The sequence below is a fragment of the Berghia stephanieae genome, chromosome 9 (assembly GCF_034508935.2).
Source record: "Berghia stephanieae isolate SIO BIC M18660-M18661 chromosome 9, UCSD_Bste_1.3, whole genome shotgun sequence".
In the NCBI taxonomy this organism is placed as follows: domain Eukaryota; kingdom Metazoa; phylum Mollusca; class Gastropoda; order Nudibranchia; family Aeolidiidae; genus Berghia; species Berghia stephanieae.
Genome location: NC_088368.1, coordinates 19,983,664 through 20,003,663, shown reverse-complemented (window position 1 = coordinate 20,003,663; position 20,000 = coordinate 19,983,664). Strand labels below are relative to the sequence as shown.

The window sequence follows — 20,000 nt, the reverse complement described above, 5'->3', positions numbered from 1 at the left end:
AAAAAAAAGACATAATAATATATCTGATTATAATGGGTGTTGGATGACGTATACAAAACGAAGCCCTTATCGTGACATTCGGATAATCAAATCATCAGAAAAATAATAATAAAAGAGACCGTCCCCAGGTTATCAGTATAAATTGTTGAGATATCTGCATGGAGAAAAAATAAATCAGTCATGAAAATCGTCTCCTAACATTCTCCACCCACTTGATTAGGCCCTGAAACACTTCATATCCCTTTTAGATCAATTAAATATTATGATGCATGCAAAGTCCATTGGATAATAACGTTATGCGATAAAATCCTTGTGCATCCTGTTCACATTCCGAAAATATTTTAAATTATACATAGACGTCTAATAATATAATCAACTCTTGATTAATAACGCCTCCTTAATTATGGTTGATTTAAAAAGGATGTCTTTTATAAATCAAGGCATCCTTACATGGTTTTGCGATGAACGCAGAAAAGATCTTTTTGTTATGGTTTACCTGTAAACAAAAGTTAATTCTTTACAGGCACAGCTAGATTTTACTATAAATTGACATCATTTTCTACAAGAAGTAATAACAGTGATGGAAATATGTCATGATTCTGTGAGGCCCGAGTCGCATCTCTGAATTATTCTCGTATGATGAAAATGTTAAGGTATGAAATTATAACCAAATAATAGGTGTAATTATTATAAACTTGATAATAAGATATTCCGTTTCGCCATTTAAGGTTTAAAATGAAAACAATTCCTTGCATGCTACACGGAATTCCAGCTCCTTTGACTTCATTAGATTTTAAATGGCTCATTACCCTGTCTTGTTACGAAGCCGTGAAGCCTTTTTGGAAACGGGGACTAATTAACCCCCCTGTGTCCCACAGACACTTCTACACAACCTTTTAGCAGCACTGGGTCAACTAGAAAACTAGTTTGGTAATGGGGAGCGAGAGAGGGAAACAAACGTGCGAAAAATGATCTATGGGTTTTAATGAGTTTCCCCGGTAAATGATTACATGAGATGGAGAGGGAGAGTTACTGATGTAGTCCTTCAGAGTTCAGAGCCATATTATGGTCCTTAGACAGCTGAAGTTCATCACGGTAGCTGAATCCTTTAACAGATTGTAAAACGTGTTTGTCATCCTTAGGGTTGGAAGCTGCTTTGTTTTCCACGTTTATTTGTGTATTGTTGTGTGTTGACGAAGGGTTTGTACCCGAAACGTCCATTGTCTGTTTTGTTCCCATACGAAGCCTCTCCATTTTCACTCTTTCGTCGGTCTATCGTATTGTACCTTTCCGCCATATCTAACAGAAATCCAGCTATCCAAGAATCAACAACTTTTAAATAAACAGAGAGGTCAAAAAGAGGAACGGGGAAATGGTTTGGACGAAATACTTGAACGAAATTTTAACGGGCTTTTAGAGAGAACTCAAATCTAACATTTTATTAGTAAAAAAAAACCCTTATAATCTTGTTCGCGAATTGGCTGATTTGAAATTATAAGACATTTAAATTAATAGGTTTTGATTCTTACTGCACTGCTCTCCAAGTTTGATCTAAGGCGATGGCGAAGGACCATTCTTTTATTGTTTTACCCTCGAAAGAAGGTTTTATTTGCATTCTCGATTCTGCTGCATCTAATATTGTATCAACATTGTACATACGTTAATTAAGAAATTAACGGAGCAGGCACCGGTGTAAGATAAAGATCTGAACAAGTGTATATGAAAGGTGCCAGACAAAGCAAGAAAGAAAAATACAAGAAAAAAAAAAACATCTCAAAAAGTCAGTCTACCTCGACTGGGGGTTGAACCCCGGATCTTCTGATTACCAATGTAATGGTAGCGTAATCAGAAGGTTATTTTTTGGGATGTTTTTTTCTTCTTGTATTTTTCTTTCTTGCTTTGCCTGGCACCTTTCATACACATATCAACGTCCTACATGCATTTCGGTCACTAATTTATCAATACTCTCTCTCTCTCTCTCTCTCTCTATCTATCTATCTATCTATCTATCTATCTATCTATCTATCTATCTATCTATCTATCTATCTCTATCTCTATCTCTCTCTCCCTCTCTCTCTATCTCTCTATCTCTCTCATGCCAACTCAATTTTCTCCTCATAAAATTACTGTATCCCAAATTATCAGGGACTAACTTCATTGTTTCACATCCGATCCGTCTCTCCACCTCTTCTCCTATCAACAAGATATGAAGTGAGTAGAAAAGTGCCAGAAGACAATAGAGAATAAAAAATTTTTTTTTTCGCGGCGGTGGTGGGGTTTGAACCTGCGACCTTATTGGTACGACAACTCCGCCTGGCAGGTGAGAGCGTGGCTCTACCGTGCGAGCTATCCACGAACACAAAAATATTCGTTTCAAACCCAAAGTCATTTCTAGATCCCTCTCTCACCCACTTCTTGAGATCGCCGATTCGTTCACCACCATCGCGAAGTAATTTTGACCAGCAGTCAAGCTCAATAGCCAATATTCTCATCACAAACATATAACATAGAAACGATTGAGACATTGAGTATGCTCCGGTGTATGGGGTGAATTTTTAATTCAGAAAAGTGAGTGGAGCAGGCACTTATGTTGGTAACAACAAGATATGAAGTGAGTAGAAAAGTGCCAGAAGACAATAGAGAATAAAATTTTTTTTTTTTTTTTTCGCGGCGGTGGTGGGGTTTGAACCTGCGACCTTATTGGTACGACAACTCCGCCTGGCAGGTGAGAGCGTGGCTCTACCGTGCGAGCTATCCACGAACACAAAAATATTCGTTTCAAACCTCACACTCGCCTATCTCTCTTTAGCCACTACTATGTATCTCGCTACTACCAGGAGCGCCTGCTCGCTTCACTGCGCTGCTGCTACTGCTTGTGCCCCCTTGTTCTTTCTCTCCGTATCACTCACCTCGTTCATTTCATTCAGTCGGCCAGCCAACCATCCATTCATTCATCGAGTAGGCTATTCACTCATTTTCCTGGTTGCTTCAGTTATTGTGAAGTGCTGTTGATGTGGATTTAATCAGATTGATATAATATAAAAGTTATCGAAGTGGTTATTTGTACTACCACTACAAATAGCGAAAACTACCGCTTTTCACTATTTGTACTCCCAGAACTCTTATGTGTTTAAAGTTGCAAACCACCGCTCCTTTACCTATTTGTATATACCTACTCCCAGCACTCTTATGCGTTTAAAGTTGCATTTGTGAGCTTTCAAGGACCAGCCGACCAGCCTCCACTTTTCGCGGTCTTTCTTTGAGAAGTGTGAAGCAAAAAAAAAATGGCCCTCTCGGTAAACGAGACATTCTCATCTTTTCTCCAATTTGAAAACATTCGAAAATGAGAATAATGTACTTTTTATTAAAAAGTCAACAAAGAAGGTAAGTAAACTAGATACGACAATTTTTTTCCTTAATTAAGTGGCAACTCATTTCTCGTCATTCTCACTCTAACTCTATCAACTTAGAAGAGTACACCACCTCAAACATTTGTCAGTTCATATCTTTGCTTTTATGAGGTCTATTTTCATTTTGAAAAGTTCAAAGTGAACAACTAAACGACGCCGATTCAGTGGTGTATTTGGTCTTATCTTCATGTGAATAAATATTTTATTATTGACTTTTCCAAAATTCCAATAGGTCATTCATTTGCATGTGATCTATTTTTCCTTGATTTCAGCTGTCTCAGCTCTAAACTATACTTTTCTTTCTCAATTAATAATTCATTTTCTGTTTGCAATGTATTACAGAGATGTTGATTTACCACATGTAAAAATTTCAAAGTTGTATCTGAAGCTGTTTCTGAATTATACGTGATTATCCATTGGGATGCTGTGCTTTGGTCACATTTTTTCCTCTATAAATAGAGATTTTCCACCACATAAACGGTCATAACTTTTTGACCAGTTGAGACAGAGCCATAATTTTTCACTCTAGTTAATGTTTCACTCCCCTTTATTTTTCTACGCTAAATTAATACCCATAGCCACTATTTTGAAAAATTCTTGCAAGTGCCTACTAAGAGGGTTGAACTTGAACCTGAACATGCTCCTTCTTCTTCTTCTTCTTCTTCTACTAATAACTACAACTAGATAGGTACTACTCCTCTTCTGAATGATCGGAGCCGTTTAAGAAACTAAATTACGGTTTCCACCGGCGCAGCTCTCTAGACTTCCAGTCCCACAGTGCCCAGTATGGGCGGGAGACCTTACCCCCGATGTTCCTCGAGCCTCGAGGTAGTTTCACTTTATAATTGTTTTAGCTTTTGAACTGTGGATCTTTTGTCAAACGTTTTATTTTAATTTTTCAAATTTAGTAGCACTTTAAAGGTCTGCGTTAGGTATCGCTCTGCTGTACTGTAACTGTAAGAGCGTAAGAATAACATGGTAAAAGTACCGTAAAAGTATGCTGATGAAAATGATATTGACAATGAAAAATAAGAAGAACAATAGAACTTATAAACAAATCAATAAAGAAGCTTTAAAAAAAATGAAATTTAAAAGAAGTAAGAAAAAACTGCCTCAAGAAGTGAAAAAAATTGTCCCTGTTGTTGAGATGTGAAGTGGACATAATCGTGTCTGTTAAGAATTAGAAGAAATGAAAGATGCCACTTTTTATTTTAAATGTAGATTGCACATTAGCAGAACACTAAAAAAAAAAGTAAAGACAGAAAATCCAATGTGGCAACTTGGTTGCAAGTGAAAAAAGTAAAATTACTCCGCTCAGCATTGCTGCTGGTGTGATGTCTAGTGTTAGTTAGGTGTCACTATATTAGAGTGATATCTTGTTACTTCATATTTTCATTTTAAAACCTGTAGAACAACTTGATTGATTTGTAAATTCCTTATATGACCATTGTTTTAGTAATCACCACCATGAAAATCACCCATGTGATAAATTGGTAAGACTCATTCATTTTATACTGATTTTCCATCGACATTTTGTCCCTGCAGTTTTTCGCTGCCGAAAATTTTACACTTGACAGCAATTAATCGCAAATTCTATTTTAGTCGCAATTAGACTCAATTTTTTTTATAAATATGTATTATTTTTTCTTTTCTTGTTACTTTATATTTTCAGTACTTAATTGTCCCTCCCCCCTCCCACTATTGAGTGTAATATATAGTAATAGATTAGTTAGGTAAATGCACTGTTGACACCAGGACCAAATGTTTAAAGGACAACAGCCATTCCAACTCATATTTTATTACGATACATTCAAGGTGGCGCACTGAGATGGAGAGATGATGACCAGCTTGTGACAAAATTGACTGTTCCAGAATTTGTATTTTTTTTTATTAAAAAAAAAATTTCTTGGAAGGGTTCTGGGCAGAGAGTTCACATTTTTCTATCCCTTATATTTGTTTTCCCTTTCCATTTTGCTCCCTGTCTTTGTTATGGATTAAGATTGCTCATTTTTTTCCTGGTCCTTGCTGGGGTCTTTAGTTGGGAGGCAGACAGTCAAATACAGTACCTTTCTTCTTGAGATGATTTTTTATACTGTAAATCATCTCTCTGTTATGTACTGTTATAGTTATAAGTTTTGAATATTATTGCATTATGTAAATGTTTTAGCAGGATCCTTTGCTTGTGTCTCAGTGAGACTTTGAGGTAATGTCAAAATTGGTACATCTTTGAGGTGCTCGTGAAATCTACTGTTCCCTATTTATTGAATCAGTCACCATATCATCATCCTTTTTATAGTGTTGTAAGCGCTATTAAGTCCTGTAAGACAATATAAGCAGATCTAGGTGGTGGTATTTTTTTGGGTCTTTTTTTTTTTTCTTTGGTTTTTTTTTTGTTCCAGATAAGGAATTTTAAGTTTTGATGGTTGTCCATAGACTTTTCAAAATAAAATTTGACTTTGACTATAGGTACGATGCAGTTATAAGTGCTTGATTTCTGAGGACTAATTATAAATGGTGACCACTCTATTGCGTTTTTGTATGCCATGAAAATGTTACAAAAGACAATGAAGCGACGTTTTTTGGGAATTCTGCAGTCATTCATTTAACCCTTGAATTTGATGAGCGCCTGTTGCATTTTAGTTCATTCAAGTATTTTAGAGTGACAAACACAACTCGTGCATTATGGGTTTATATGCAGATTTTTGTCTTTAAATTGTCAATAAAAAATAAAATGCTTTTTTTTTTGTTTTGTTAGCTGGCAGGTCTGAATTGAATGCTATTGCATACAATTTTGTACTTTTAATCTTTTTTCTTTTTACATTTAGCCATCCTCACTTTATCCGGAGAATCGCCTGCCCCTCGTGAATGAGACAGTGAAGGCTATGGCTAAAACAAAGGTGTCCACAACCCAACTTAGGCAATACATTCAATCAAGCCAAGGATAAAATGTATTGCTAAAGATGTCGAAGATTTGCAGCGGAGATTGTTCAAGACTGATATTGATAGGACGGACGGTGAAACGGTACAGGAATTACTGAGAGAGATAGAGGAGGAAGGAGGTGTAACAAAGTTCAGTGTGAATGAGGATGGTGGTTTTGAGTATTTGTTTTAAGTAACGGGAAGAATGAGGCGTGATGTGAGTGTTTTTTGTGATGTGTTTGTTATGGATGCAACATACAAAGTAAATCGATATTTGTATCCACTTGTGAATGTTATGTGCATAGATGATGAGGGTCATGGCGGGCGAAAGACTGGAAATCCATGACCAACCTGAAACTGACATTGTACCAGTATGACGTGTGACAAATACACAGGAAGGACTGTATCGAATTGTATCTTCAGTGACAAACAGGATCAATAGCTTGTTTCAAGTTATGGTAGAACATCAGTTTCTGCAAAGAATCTCCCAGTTGGAACAGTTTTTGACTCTTGTCTCTGAAGATAAAGACTTTGACATTGTTGACATGACTGACTTAATACAGACAAATCCCCATTCTAACCCTCTTTCTGACTTTTCAGAGACACCAGACATTGTAAATGCACGTACTGACCAGAGACCACAGACATTATAAATACACACTCTGCCCAGACAGAGACCACAGACGTTATGGACACACAAACTGACCAGACAGAGAGACCACAGACGTTATGGACACACAGACTGACCAGACAGGGACTCCAGATAACAGAGACATGCGACCATAAAGATGCCCTTGACACGACAGAGACAGTTAGACTGCGAAATTTTTCAAATGTGACTCTACACAGGAAATTTCAGGCCGAAACTGTGTTATACAGGTCGGTACAGAATAAAACAAATATAACACAGGAGACCAAACACTGTGTTGTAGAATATCAAAATTTCAAAGGTGGTCGGTCAGTGACGAAATAAAAAGGGACATTATAAGTCGTAATATCACATCTCAATAAAAGAGTGTGATAGTAAAAAGGTGCCCGTTAACAATTGAGTCGGTCAAGTCTCTATCCAGATTCAAAAGGATAGTGCAAAGTCCTGTATGTAAAACAAATTTGAGAAGCATGGTTGTTCTCAATACTTGTTGGGTCGTGATCGGTATAGAGTGAAGTAGTGTTCATGCATTTTGACATTTTCTTGATCTTTTAAAATAAAATTATAATTTAATTTAATCAACAGACTTGTTTAATAATTTAAAGATATACTTTTGTGGGGACCTTTTGTAAAATCATTAGTCCGATTGTAGTTGTAAATTTCTTTATATTCTAATGTCATAAAATCAGTGACACCACTGAATCCCTACCAGCGCTTTTACTCACTGAGTCCCTACCACCAGCGCTTTTACTGAGTCCCTACCACCAGCGCTATTACTCACCCAGTCCCTCCACCTGGGCGGGGTTCCTGACCTCCCTTAGTGGGCAGGGGGTTCATACTGTGTCTTCTATCCCCTTATATCTGTTTTCCAACATGCTTTCTGTCTTTGTCTTGGAATGAGATTACTTGGTTTTGTCCTGGTCCTGGCCGGATCCCCCGGCTGAGAGGGAAGCAGTCGAATGTATAGTTAGTTTTGGGAGATGATATTTTTTTCATTGTAAATCATCTCTCTGTTATGTACTGTATTATGTTTTATTTACATATTATATTTGATTTGTTAACATTTGAGTGTATTCCTCTTAGTCGGGACCTGTGCTTGTGTCTGGATGAGACTTTTAGGTGATCTCAAACTAAGTACTTTGACGGTGTGCTCTTGGAATCTACATCTGTTTCCCATTTGAACAAATTCCCCTTTGTCTTACCTTTTCTTGGGTGCTTTAATTGAATTCTATAACTTTTTACTATCCCATTTCTTCCTTTTTACTGGCGCTGATATGACCTTAATGTGTTGCAAGCGCCGTAAAACCCTCAAAAACAAACAAACAGTCCCTACCACCAGCGCTTTTACTCATTGAGTCATAGAGCTTTTACTCACCGAGTCCCTACCACCAGTGCAATTACTCACCGAGTCCCTACCACCAGCGCTATAACTCACCGAGTCCCTACCACCAGCGCTTTTACTCACCGAGTCCCTACCACCAGCGCTTTTACTCGAGTCATAGAGCTTTTACTCACCGAGTCCCTACCACCAGCGCTATAACGCACCGAGTCCCTACCACCAGCGCTTTTACTCTTCGAGTCCCTACCACCAGCGCTTTTACTCACCGAGTCATAGAGCTTTTACTCACTGAGTCCCTACCACCAGTGCTTTTACTCTTCGAGTCCCTACCACCAGCGCTTTTACTCACTGACACTGTCCCTACCACCAGTGCTATTACTGAGTTATAGAGCTTTTACTCACTGAGTCCCTACCACCAGCGCTTCTACTCACTGAGTCATAGAGCTTTTACTAACTGAGTCCCTACCACCAGCGCTATAACTCACCGAGTCCCTACCACCAGCGCTTTTACTCTTCGAGTCCCTACCACCAGCGCTTTTACTCACTGAGTCATAGAGCTTTTACTCACTGAGTCCCTACCACCAGCGCTTTTACTCGAGTCATAGAGCTTTTACTCACCGAGTCCCTACCACCAGCGCTATAACGCACCGAGTCCCTACCACCAGCGCTTTTACTCTTCGAGTCCCTACCACCAGCGCTTTTACTCACTGAGTCATAGAGCTTTTACTCACTGAGTCCCTACCACCAGTGCTTTTACTCTTCGAGTCCCTACCACCAGCGCTTTTACTCACTGACACTGTCCCTACCACCAGTGCTATTACTGAGTTATAGAGCTTTTACTCACTGAGTCCCTACCACCAGCGCTTCTACTCACTGAGTCATAGAGCTTTTACTCACTGAGTCCCTACCACCAGCGCTATAACTCACCGAGTCCCTACCACCAGCGCTTTTACTCTTCGAGTCCCTACCACCAGCGCTTTTACTCACTGAGTCATAGAGCTTTTACTCACTGAGTCCCTACCACCAGCGCTTTTACTCGAGTCATAGAGCTTTTACTCACCGAGTCCCTACCACCAGCGCTATAACGCACCGAGTCCCTACCACCAGCGCTTTTACTCTTCGAGTCCCTACCACCAGAGCTTTTACTCACTGAGTCATAGAGCTTTTACTCACTGAGTCCCTACCACCAGTGCTTTTACTCTTCGAGTCCCTACCACCAGCGCTTTTACTCACTGACACTGTCCCTACCACCAGTGCTATTACTGAGTTATAGAGCTTTTACTCACTGAGTCCCTACCACCAGCGCTTCTACTCACTGAGTCATAGAGCTTTTACTCACTGAGTCCCTACCACCAGCGCTATAACTCACCGAGTCCCTACCACCAGCGCTTTTACTCTTTGAGTCCCTACCACCAGCGCTTTTACTCACTAAGTCATAGAGCTTTTACTCACCGAGTCCCTACCACCAGTGCTATTACCGAGTCATAGAGCTTTTACTCACTGAGTCCCTACCACCAGCGCTTCTACTCACTGAGTCATAGAGCTTTTACTCACTGAGTCCCTACGACCAGCGCTATTACTCACTGAGCCCCTACCACCAGCGCTTTTACTCACCGAGTCCCTACGACCAGCGCTATTACTCACTGAGCCCCTACCACCAGCGCTTTTACTCACCGAGTCCCTACCACCAGCGCTATTACAGAGTCCTAGAGCTTTTACTCACTGAGCACCTACGACCAGCGTTATTACTCACCGAGTCCCTACCACCAGCGCTATTACTCAACGAGTCATAGAGCTTTTACTCATCGAGTCCCTACGACCAGCGCTTTTACTCACTGAGTCCCTACGATCAGCGCTTTTACTCACTGAGTCCCTACCACCAGCGCTTTTACTCGTTGAATCCCTATCACCAGCACTTTTACTCGCCGAGTTCCTACCACATGGCTATTACTGAGTCCCTAACACCAGCGCTAATACTATTAGCCACCAAATCCCTACCACCAGGGGGACAATATAAGCTCAAATTAGACCCCAAAAATTCTTACAGTGATGCAGAAAAAAACAACGAACAGATCTCTTTCAAATTTACACAAAATGTTTCTTACAACAAGATGGATAGGTTTAGCAATTGTCTTGAAAATAAATTTTTCAGAATTTTTTTTCGATTTCTTAGTGAAAATTTGGTGTGACATGACAGGAAAAAAAATTGATTTAAAAATTCATAAAACTGCTAAATTTTTGTTTAGGGAGCGTTCACATATTACGTCATCAAAAATTTGCCCTTTTTAGACCCCCCCCCTCCCCCAAGTCATCACTTGTCATCATTGACCTGACCCCCCCCCCCCCCCCAACAGATGATGACGTCATCTAATTTAATAAAAACTAAAAGATAACTTTAATTTCACAATATTTATTATTCGTTTTTCAAACCATAAACATTGATTATCAACGTTTGATAAAACACATTCAGACATTTTATTAATTTCAGAAACTGTTGATAATTTATGTTTTACGATACAATGGGGACATAAAATTTAAATTTGCAAAGATAAAATCTAACATACATTATTTAAATTAGGCTACTTGGTGCAGGTGCTATTAAAAAAAATTCAGAAAGTGTAATTTAAAATATTAGTCTTTTAGTGGAATGAATTTCTGTTTCAATTTCCAAACATAAAATTAATTGATTCAAAAATGTTTCTGCCTTGGACCTCTGGCAATGTACTATAAATAGTATCATCAATTTCATCTTCATCGTCATCATTTTCTCCCATTTGCTGTTCTTCATGTATGCCGCATTTTCGTGAATGGTCTTTCATTGCTGTGATCGAGGAGTGATACAATGAACATTGAGGGCAAGTTCGCCTTTTGAGAAGTGATACCCCTTTCCCATTTTGTTTCTTGAGAGATGGGCAATACTCATCATAGCAATTTATCTTTAGCTGTTTTGAAAGGAACAAACTTTGAAATAGGCTTAATTTGCCTATGTTTTGATGACATCATCTTGGGTCTGACCCCCCCCCCCCCCCCATGTCAACACATGTCAACATTTGGTAGACCCCCCCTCCCCCCCCAGCTGATGACGTAATATGTGAACACTCCCTTAGCCCAAAATCCATCCATCATGATGCAAAACACATCATAAGAAAAATTCTGACCAAATTTGAAGACAATCTGATGGAAACAATCCAGATGTGAATGTTAGAAAATCAGAGAATGACGCACAATGAAATTTTGAGAAAATGAAAAATTTGTCTTTAATTTGATAATAAAGCCAATTATGCAGACAAAGGCCAACATTCATCAAGTATATAAACAATATGGAACAAGAAAACAGTAATATTTTATAAATTGATCAAATTCTGAAAAAAATTCTAAACGATTCGCTAACCCATACCTCTAAGAAAAAAATTACGAAATAATTTAATATCTGCTGTTATTCACCAAAAAATTACTTTAGTGGTCAAATATGCTTTATAGTTTCTAAAATTCTTTAATTATATCTCATGAACTAATAATGTAATGTATAATTTGATGATAAACACCAAAAATAACTGAATTAAAAAAAACAACTTTTTTAAGGGCAACATAAGCTAAAATTAGACGTAAAACCCTAAAATTCTAACATAGATGCACCAAAAACTAGCATATAAATTTCTTTCAAATTTAAACACAATGTTTCATAAATAGCTATATCATGAAAACTCTTGGAATAATTTTTTTAGAATTTTTGATTTCAACTGAAAATTTAGCGCGGATCAACAGGAACAAATGAATTTTAAAATTTATAAAATTGCTAAATTTTAATTTACCCCCAAACACTTACATCATGATGTAAAACACATCATAGAAAAGATTCTGAATAAATTTGAAGATAATTTAAAGGAAAATGATTAAGGTAGGATTGCTAGAAAATCAGAAAAATGACATAAAACAGACATTTGAGAAAGCGCAAGCTTTTTCTATAATTTGACATAAAGTTAAAAGGCTGATTTTGCAGACAACTAAAAGAAATGATCCATCAAACTTTCAAATATGACCGTAATAGGACAAGAAAACGAAAATTTTGTAGATTGATCTAAGTCTAAAAAAAATTATAATCGGTTCACTAACCCATACCCCATAGATAAAAAAAAATGCTGTAAAATTGATTTTTTTACGCCCAGAGATAAAATAATTTTGTGGTCGAATATGATGTCATACCTTATGAATTCATCATTATAATCACAAAACCTAATTATTTACTGTATACAATAGTTATACAGATGATTTCTAGATATATTAAATGATTTTTCAAAATATGATAGGGCACGCTATCCTCATTTTTCATTTTTTTATTCTACTTGAGAGACAAGTCGTATAAAATTAGATATCTAGTCAAGTTGAACTGCAAAATCAATTCTATTTTAGACAATAAAACAGTTAAATAGTGCACTAGCTCTGAATAAAAAGCAATTTGCTTTCCCAAACCCTTGGAATAAAAATCTCTTTCGCCTCAATACAGAAAAAGTCAACACTACTTGTTTGCCACCACTTTTTTTGTAGTTCCACAAAGAGGGTTGATCCTGCTCTGGATGGAAAAATTGAAATAAAAAAGAGACACAGTTCATTAGCAATTTTTGGAAATGGCATTATTGTCATAAAATGCATTTGTCAAAGACATAGGGAGCGTTCACATATTACGTCATCAAAAATTTGCCCTTTTTAGACCCCCCCCCTCCCCCAAGTCATCACTTGTCATCATTGACCTGACCCCCCCCCCCCCCCCCCCCCCAACAGATGATGACGTCATCTAATTTAATAAAAACTAAAAGATAACTTTAATTTCACAATATTTATTATTCGTTTTTCAAACCATAAACATTGATTATCAACGTTTGATAAAACACATTCAGACATTTTATTAATTTCAGAAACTGTTGATAATTTATGTTTTACGATACAATGGGGACATAAAATTTAAATTTGCAAAGATAAAATCAAACAAACATTATTTAAATTAGGCTACTTGGTGCAGGTGCTATTAAAAAAAATTCAGAAAGTGTAATTTAAAATAGTATAGGAGGCAAATTATTTTATAGCATATTAGTCTTTTAGTGGAATGAATTTCTGTTTCAATTTCCAAACATAAAATTAATTGATTCAAAAATGTTTCTGCCTTGGACCTCTGGCAATGTACTATAAATAGTATCATCAATTTCATCTTCATCGTCATCATTTTCTCCCATTTGCTGTTCTTCTTGTATGCCGCATTTTCGTGAATGGTCTTTCATTGCTGTGATCGAGGAGTGATACAATGAACATTTAGGGCAAGTTCACCTTTTGAGAAGTGATACCCCTTTCCCATCTTGTTTCTTGAGAGATGGGCAATACTCATCATAGCAATTTATCTTTAGCTGTTTTGAAAGGAACAAACTTTGAAATAGGCTTAATTTGCCTATGTTTTGATGACATCATCTTGGGTCTGACCCCCCCCCCTCCCCCATGTCAACACATGTCAACATTTGGTAGACCCCCCCTCCCCCCCTAGCTGATGACGTAATATGTGAACGCTCCCATAGCAATTTTTAAAAAATGATCATTATTCACACCAACACACTTGAAATTTCATTGGTTTTACATCCATAGAACAAAACTCTTGGCAACAAACTATAGTCATTCGTTAAGTTAATACATTCAGTAGTAATTCAATTCAAATGATGCTTTGCCATTTTCATTTAGAAAAATGAGCATTTATTTTATTGATCACCAATAAAAAATGTAAAGGCGCAATGGAGATTTGAAAACATTACTAACCATTGTCAAAAAGTGCATGCAGACACTCTGGTCTGCTGGCCCAGATGATGGTTTGCTGATTGATGAGTTTTGCCACAGGCAAAGGTTTGCCTCAACACACCTTGCCAGAATAGCCCTTGAGCCAGCATCTTTATGGATTGTCAGGACACCAGTAACGTCAACAGTGTTCTTTCATGTTAGCTGTCAATGAAAACAAAAAATTAAATTAAATTCACTACAGCGAAATAGGCACATACATGCTAATGCTAAAGTTTATAACAGCAACACTTCGCATGTTGAACGGGACATAACGTCTGTTAGGCAATATTACAATTTCTTCGGACAGAGACAACGCATTTAACGGCCAAGTACACATTTTACAACTGAGTCCGGTAAGAGAAAGTGAGCAAAATGCCTTTTCCAAGGGCTCAACTATGCGCAGAGCGAGGCTCGAGCCCAGGACCTTCCGGTCCAAAAGCGAGTGTCATACCACTACGACATAGCCGTACGTAATTTAAAAAATATAATAAAAATAATCACACTATATAATTATCTCACATTGTCAATCATAGGGATTTCAAAACTACTAATAATACTACCACTACGATATCTTATCATTATAAAAATTACTCCTCTCTCTCTTCTCTACTCTCTTCTCTCTCTCTTCTTCTCCTCTCTCTCATCATCTTCTTCTCCATGAACATAACATACAAAACCCAATTTTCGATAATAAAAAAACAGCCACCCCCCCCCCCCCCCCAAAAAAGTTTTGAAAAAGTATGGACGATGCATGCTGTGTCGGCCATAATAAAGATAATAACAATAACTGAATGAAAAGTATTTTTTAAAGGACCCTGAGCCTGGAATGTCGTGAGTACTCGAAACCTCTTGATCATGATCTTGACAAAATTAGCAACCTTTTGACTGGTGATCGAACATTGAAACACCTGGTTTTAATCGTCTGACATGGAAGGCTGATTTAAATTATTGGGGGGGGGGGAATTAGTATTTTAATTTTTTTAAGCCCTGTTATTGTTATTTTTCACAAAATAAAGTTAAGTAATTCGCGGTAGCGACAAATGTGTCGTCAGCTGATGCACAATCAACAAACACACAACCCCAAAGCATGTTTAGTTATAAAAATAAGAAATGAATTAAAATGTGCATTTCGTATGCTTACCTTGTAAACTGAGTATTCTGTGACTTGAAAAGAGTGAAGAATTACCAAAGTCCGTCAAAATCAACTTGTAATAATAGTAATAATTAATAATGTGATTGTGATGAGATGAAGTGTTCACTTTTTGACTTCCAGATAATTCATTGTATATTGCAGTTCTATCCGTATAAAATGTTATATTTTTAGTAATTACGCAAATTCTATTTTTAGTAAGAGTACAAATAAGCTCTGGCGTTATTTGCAGTGGTAGTACAAATAAGCGTAGCCAAAAGTTATTTAAAGTGATTTCATAGGAGGTGGATATCGTGAGCTATTTGTGTCTGCATTAAGTTGTTACGACCGGCCACCCAAAACTAATATCACCTTCATTATATTGCTTGTCGTCGTCGTCGTCGTCGTTGTTGTTGTTGTTGTTGTTATTATTATTGTTATTGTTGTTGTTGTTACAGTTATTGATTTTGTTATAGTTGTGGGCTGCTGTCGTATATTTAATTAAATTAGTAGATACTGCAACCGTGTCTTAATTCACCGCGATACAGTTATCTAATGGTCTAATATTTCAATCAATATTTAATATAATTTGATAGTAATTAGTTCTAGATTTTTTTTTCTAATGTGATATATAAAAGAAAATGGTTAATTCTCTCGGCAGAAGTTTCAAATTATGTTGGTGCTGTGATTAATTAGGCCTACTACCTGCATTCAATGATATTTAATTAGTATGGGATGTTTCCTACCTCCTTTTTGTGTTTCTGAATTTGTTGGCTTTTTCAAATATAAAATAAAAATTGATATTCAATAAAACAAAATGAAATGTATTGAGCATGGTTGATTCGTGAGAGTCTGCTATTCAAATATTTTTAAAATTTCATTTTATTATTATTATTATTATTATTATTATTATTATTATTATTATTATTATTATTATTATTATTATTATTATTATTATTATTATTATTATTATTATTATTATTATTATTATTATTATCTTTTTCTTGGAAGAAAACCCAACACAAAACATTTATATATCGATTTCCACGAATGCATCATGGTTTGTACACTTCGCAATGCATCATTTATTCTTCCGGTAGGTCATAGTTCCATTTCATACAATAGGCGGTCGTCAACAAGGCATCCCTTTGCACTCTAAAACACTCTTACAATATCCCTCACTGTCCCATTACCAGTTACTCATTCACCCCTGAGTCGAGCTATGCTTTGGCAATTTATACCCTAGGATATATCATATAATGCGATGATCAAGACACCTAATACGGTGCTAGATCGGATATCTTACGATTGTTCGCCGAACCTACTTTTTAAAAGCAAACAAAAAGCAAAATTTTACTTTTTAAAAAAAAAAAACGATTCTCTTTTCCCTTTCTCAAAATTCTTTTAAAATATTAATTTTGCATTTGTTAATATGATTATTAAAAGAGCTGACTGGCTGGAGAATCATAATAGGTATATTCAATCTCTCACACGGTTTGGTGGTAAATAGTACATATGAGCTTCTTTTTTTTTTAAATTGAGCTTTTATATAGCGCAGTGTCCACTAAACGTGCTCAAAGCGCTTTACAAAGGGTCCTTGGTCAACAGCAACATTTAACATATATATTACAATTTTTCGGACAAAGACAACGCTGTTAACGGCCAGGTACTCATTTTACACCTGAGTACGGTGAGAGAATGTGAGTTAAGAGCCTTGTCCAAGGACTCAACTATGCGCCGAGTGCGAGGCTCGAACCCAGGACCTTCTGATCAGAAAGCGAGTGTCATACCACAAGACCACATAGCCGCACATATTATGCTGGAAAGTACTTTGCTATACAGGTAATCATAGTAAGTAAGGTTTATCAGTTTCCATCATCGTGCGAATTTGTTTTTTTTTATTTAATGTTACTGTTACATAAACTTGTTGATAAATCTGTCGTGTTGTGTTCATCGTAAAGGGCGTTCCCAGTCCGATAACGACAGGGAGGATACGTTTTATTAGGTGATAATGGCATAGATAATAGGAAGACGATAATAAAGTATAATGTTATTTAATAACACACACAACACACACAGATACACACTTACATCTCCACTCCCTAATCTTTGTAATAATATATTGTTGTCATTCTTCATGTGTGTCGTGTAATGATTTTTTTTTTTTTTCAGTTTTTATTTTAACCTTTTTCATTCGGAATTGGATTTCGTGCTAACATAATATATCTACTCCTTGTGAAGGATATATAGGCATAGAATCAATCATCCAACTATCAGCTAACCTTTGCGGTGTAATGGTCGAGATCTGACCGGCAATCAGGAGGTCTGAGGTTCAATCCCCTGTCGAGGCACGCAGGCTGATGGGATGCTTTTTTTCTTTTTCTCTTGTATTTTTCTTTCCTGCTTTGTCTGGAAAAACACGTAGACGTCTATATTTAAATTTTGGCCAGAAGAAACTTGTCCTTCAAAATATCAATCGATTAAAATGGCTCATCCTGGGAAAAACTTAAACCTTGTACTTCCTCGAAGTCTCAGGTTTGATTATTATTTTTTTTGATAAGATTAAGAGTAATTTCTTTCGATCGATATTATGAAGGGCGTGTTTTCTGGCCAACATTTTGATGTTGCGAGCGCGCGTTTGTTTGTTTGTGTGTGTGTGTGTGTGTGCGTGTGTGTGTGTGTGTGTGTGTGTGTGTGCGTGTGTGTATGTTTCAGAGTACGGCAGTTAGATAGTTGGTAGTTGATAACTCTGATGAGACTGAATCCTATGTTGCATTAAAAGCCCGAGTACATAACGATCTCGAATAATACATACCGACCTGGCGACGGCTTTGTTCGATGTTAATGATATGCGCATAAAGATTTAAAATTCTCAATCCTTTTATCGTCATTAGCAATCGACAAGCTGAATAATGATATTATAAAGTGACATTGCTGGCTTCATAAGTGGTCTTTATCATGCATTATATTGGGAGTGATGGATGCTCAAACAATACAAAATTCGTGTCCTTCTGTTTTCAACCCATTATTCTCTCTCTCTCTCTCTCTCTCTCTCTCTCTCTCTCTCTCTCTCTCTCTCTCTCTCTCTCTCTCTCTCTCTCTCTCTCTCTCTCTCTATCCCCATCGCTCTTCCTCTCTCCCTCTCTCCTGTGCGTTTCTAATTCTCTCTCTATCCCTCACCCCTCCTTCTGGGTATGTGTGAGTGTATCGCGCTCTCTCTCTCTCTCTCCCTCTCTCTCTCCCTCTCTCTCTCTCCCTCTCTCTCTCTCTCTCTCCCTCCCTCTCTCCTGTGCGTTTCTAATTCTCTCTCTATCCCTCACCCCTCCTTCTGGGTATGTATAAGTGTATCGCTCTCTCCCCCCCCCCTCTCTCTCTCTCTCTATCTCTCTCTCTCTGTTTTTCTCTTTTCCTCCCCTCTCCCTCCCTTCTCTCTCTCTCTCTCTCTCTCTCTCTCTCCTTCCCTCCATCCCTCTCTCTCTCCATTCATATATTCTCTATCTCTCCCTCCCAGCTTGACTCTTTACCCCCCTCTTTATTTCACTCTTTCCTTCTCTCCCTCCCTCCCTCCCTCCCTCTCTCTCTCTCTCTCTCTCTCTCTCTCTCTCTCCCTCCCCTTCCCTCCCTCTCTCTCTCTCTCTCCCTCCCCTTCCCTCCCTCTCTCTCTCTCTCTCTCCCAGTTTGACTCGTTACCCCCCCCCCTTCCCTCTAGTTCTTTCACTCTTTCCTTCTCTACCCCCCCCCCCCTCCCCACTACCACCCACCCCACCCCCACAACTCCTCAGTCTTGACGACGACCTCATCCATTTTCTTTACTTCCCGTTGTGTTTGTATAACCTCCCGTCTCTACTGATAATAGAACCGGTTGTTTATTTTCGTTTTTCAGGTGAATGGGAATGAGTAATAACGTGTATGATTCACGCCGACCATCAATGTATGTAATCTGCTCTTAAAACTTTGATTACAACCCCATGCTTGGTGTATCTGGTCGATTAGTTATGGAAAAGATTTGCTAACTGCTGTAAGAAGAAACATGACGCAGAGCTGTCTACTATTGCCAAAAATTCGTAGATATATAGTTTGGTTCCATTATCAGAGCATCATGAGCATCTAAATTCATTAAAACTTATTGAACATGAAACTTGATGCCAGTTAATGGGCGGCTATGTGGTCTAGTCGTATGACACTCGCTTTCGGATTGGAAGGTCCTGGGTTCGAGCCTCGCGCTCGGCGCATAGTTGAGTCCTTGGAAAAGGCTCTTTACTCACATTCTCTCACCGTACTCAGGCGTAAAATGAGTGCCTGACCGTTAACAGCGTTGTCCTAGTCCGAAAAATTGTAATATCGCCTAACAGGCGACATGTCCCGTCCAACATGTTAAATGTTGCTGTTGACCAAGGACCCATTCGTCAAGCGCTTTGATTACATTTAGTGGATATTGCGCGATATAAAGCTCAATTATTTTTTTTTTAATTAAAAAAAACATAATTTTAAGAATTTTGAAGTGTTTTCTATTCCTATTGTGAGTGAATTGTAGATTATTAAAGTCTTCTTTCTATCTACAATCCAAATCTCTCTCTCCGCTCATCTACTTCTTCCCTGTACTTGATCCGTTTGATTCCTTGGTCGAATTTTTCACGACGTGCTTTCGTACATTCTGCTCCTTCTGTGTGGAATGCTCTTTCAGCAGACACCAGACCAGTCACCGTAATTCTCTGTTCCTCTTTAAAGCCTCTTTGAAGA

At 37.7% G+C, this 20,000-nt stretch overlaps 1 protein-coding gene across 7 annotated transcripts in view; it reads left to right on the top strand.

Moving 5' to 3' along the window:
* The window catches only part of LOC144979827 (rap guanine nucleotide exchange factor 1-like), a 128,290-nt gene that overhangs the window by 53,010 nt on the left and 55,280 nt on the right, over positions 1 to 20,000 (top strand). For 2 of the 7 annotated variants that reach the window (XM_078926985.1, XM_078926981.1), the window contains exon 1: positions 2,899 to 2,958. The exons of 4 other annotated variants lie outside the window; for them this stretch is intronic. The gene's annotated coding sequence lies outside the window, so the exon portion shown is untranslated. Of the gene's footprint in view, positions 1 to 2,898; positions 2,959 to 15,541; positions 15,575 to 20,000 lie in introns of those variants that run through there. One more of the 7 variants, XM_078926987.1, reaches the window with a different exon arrangement.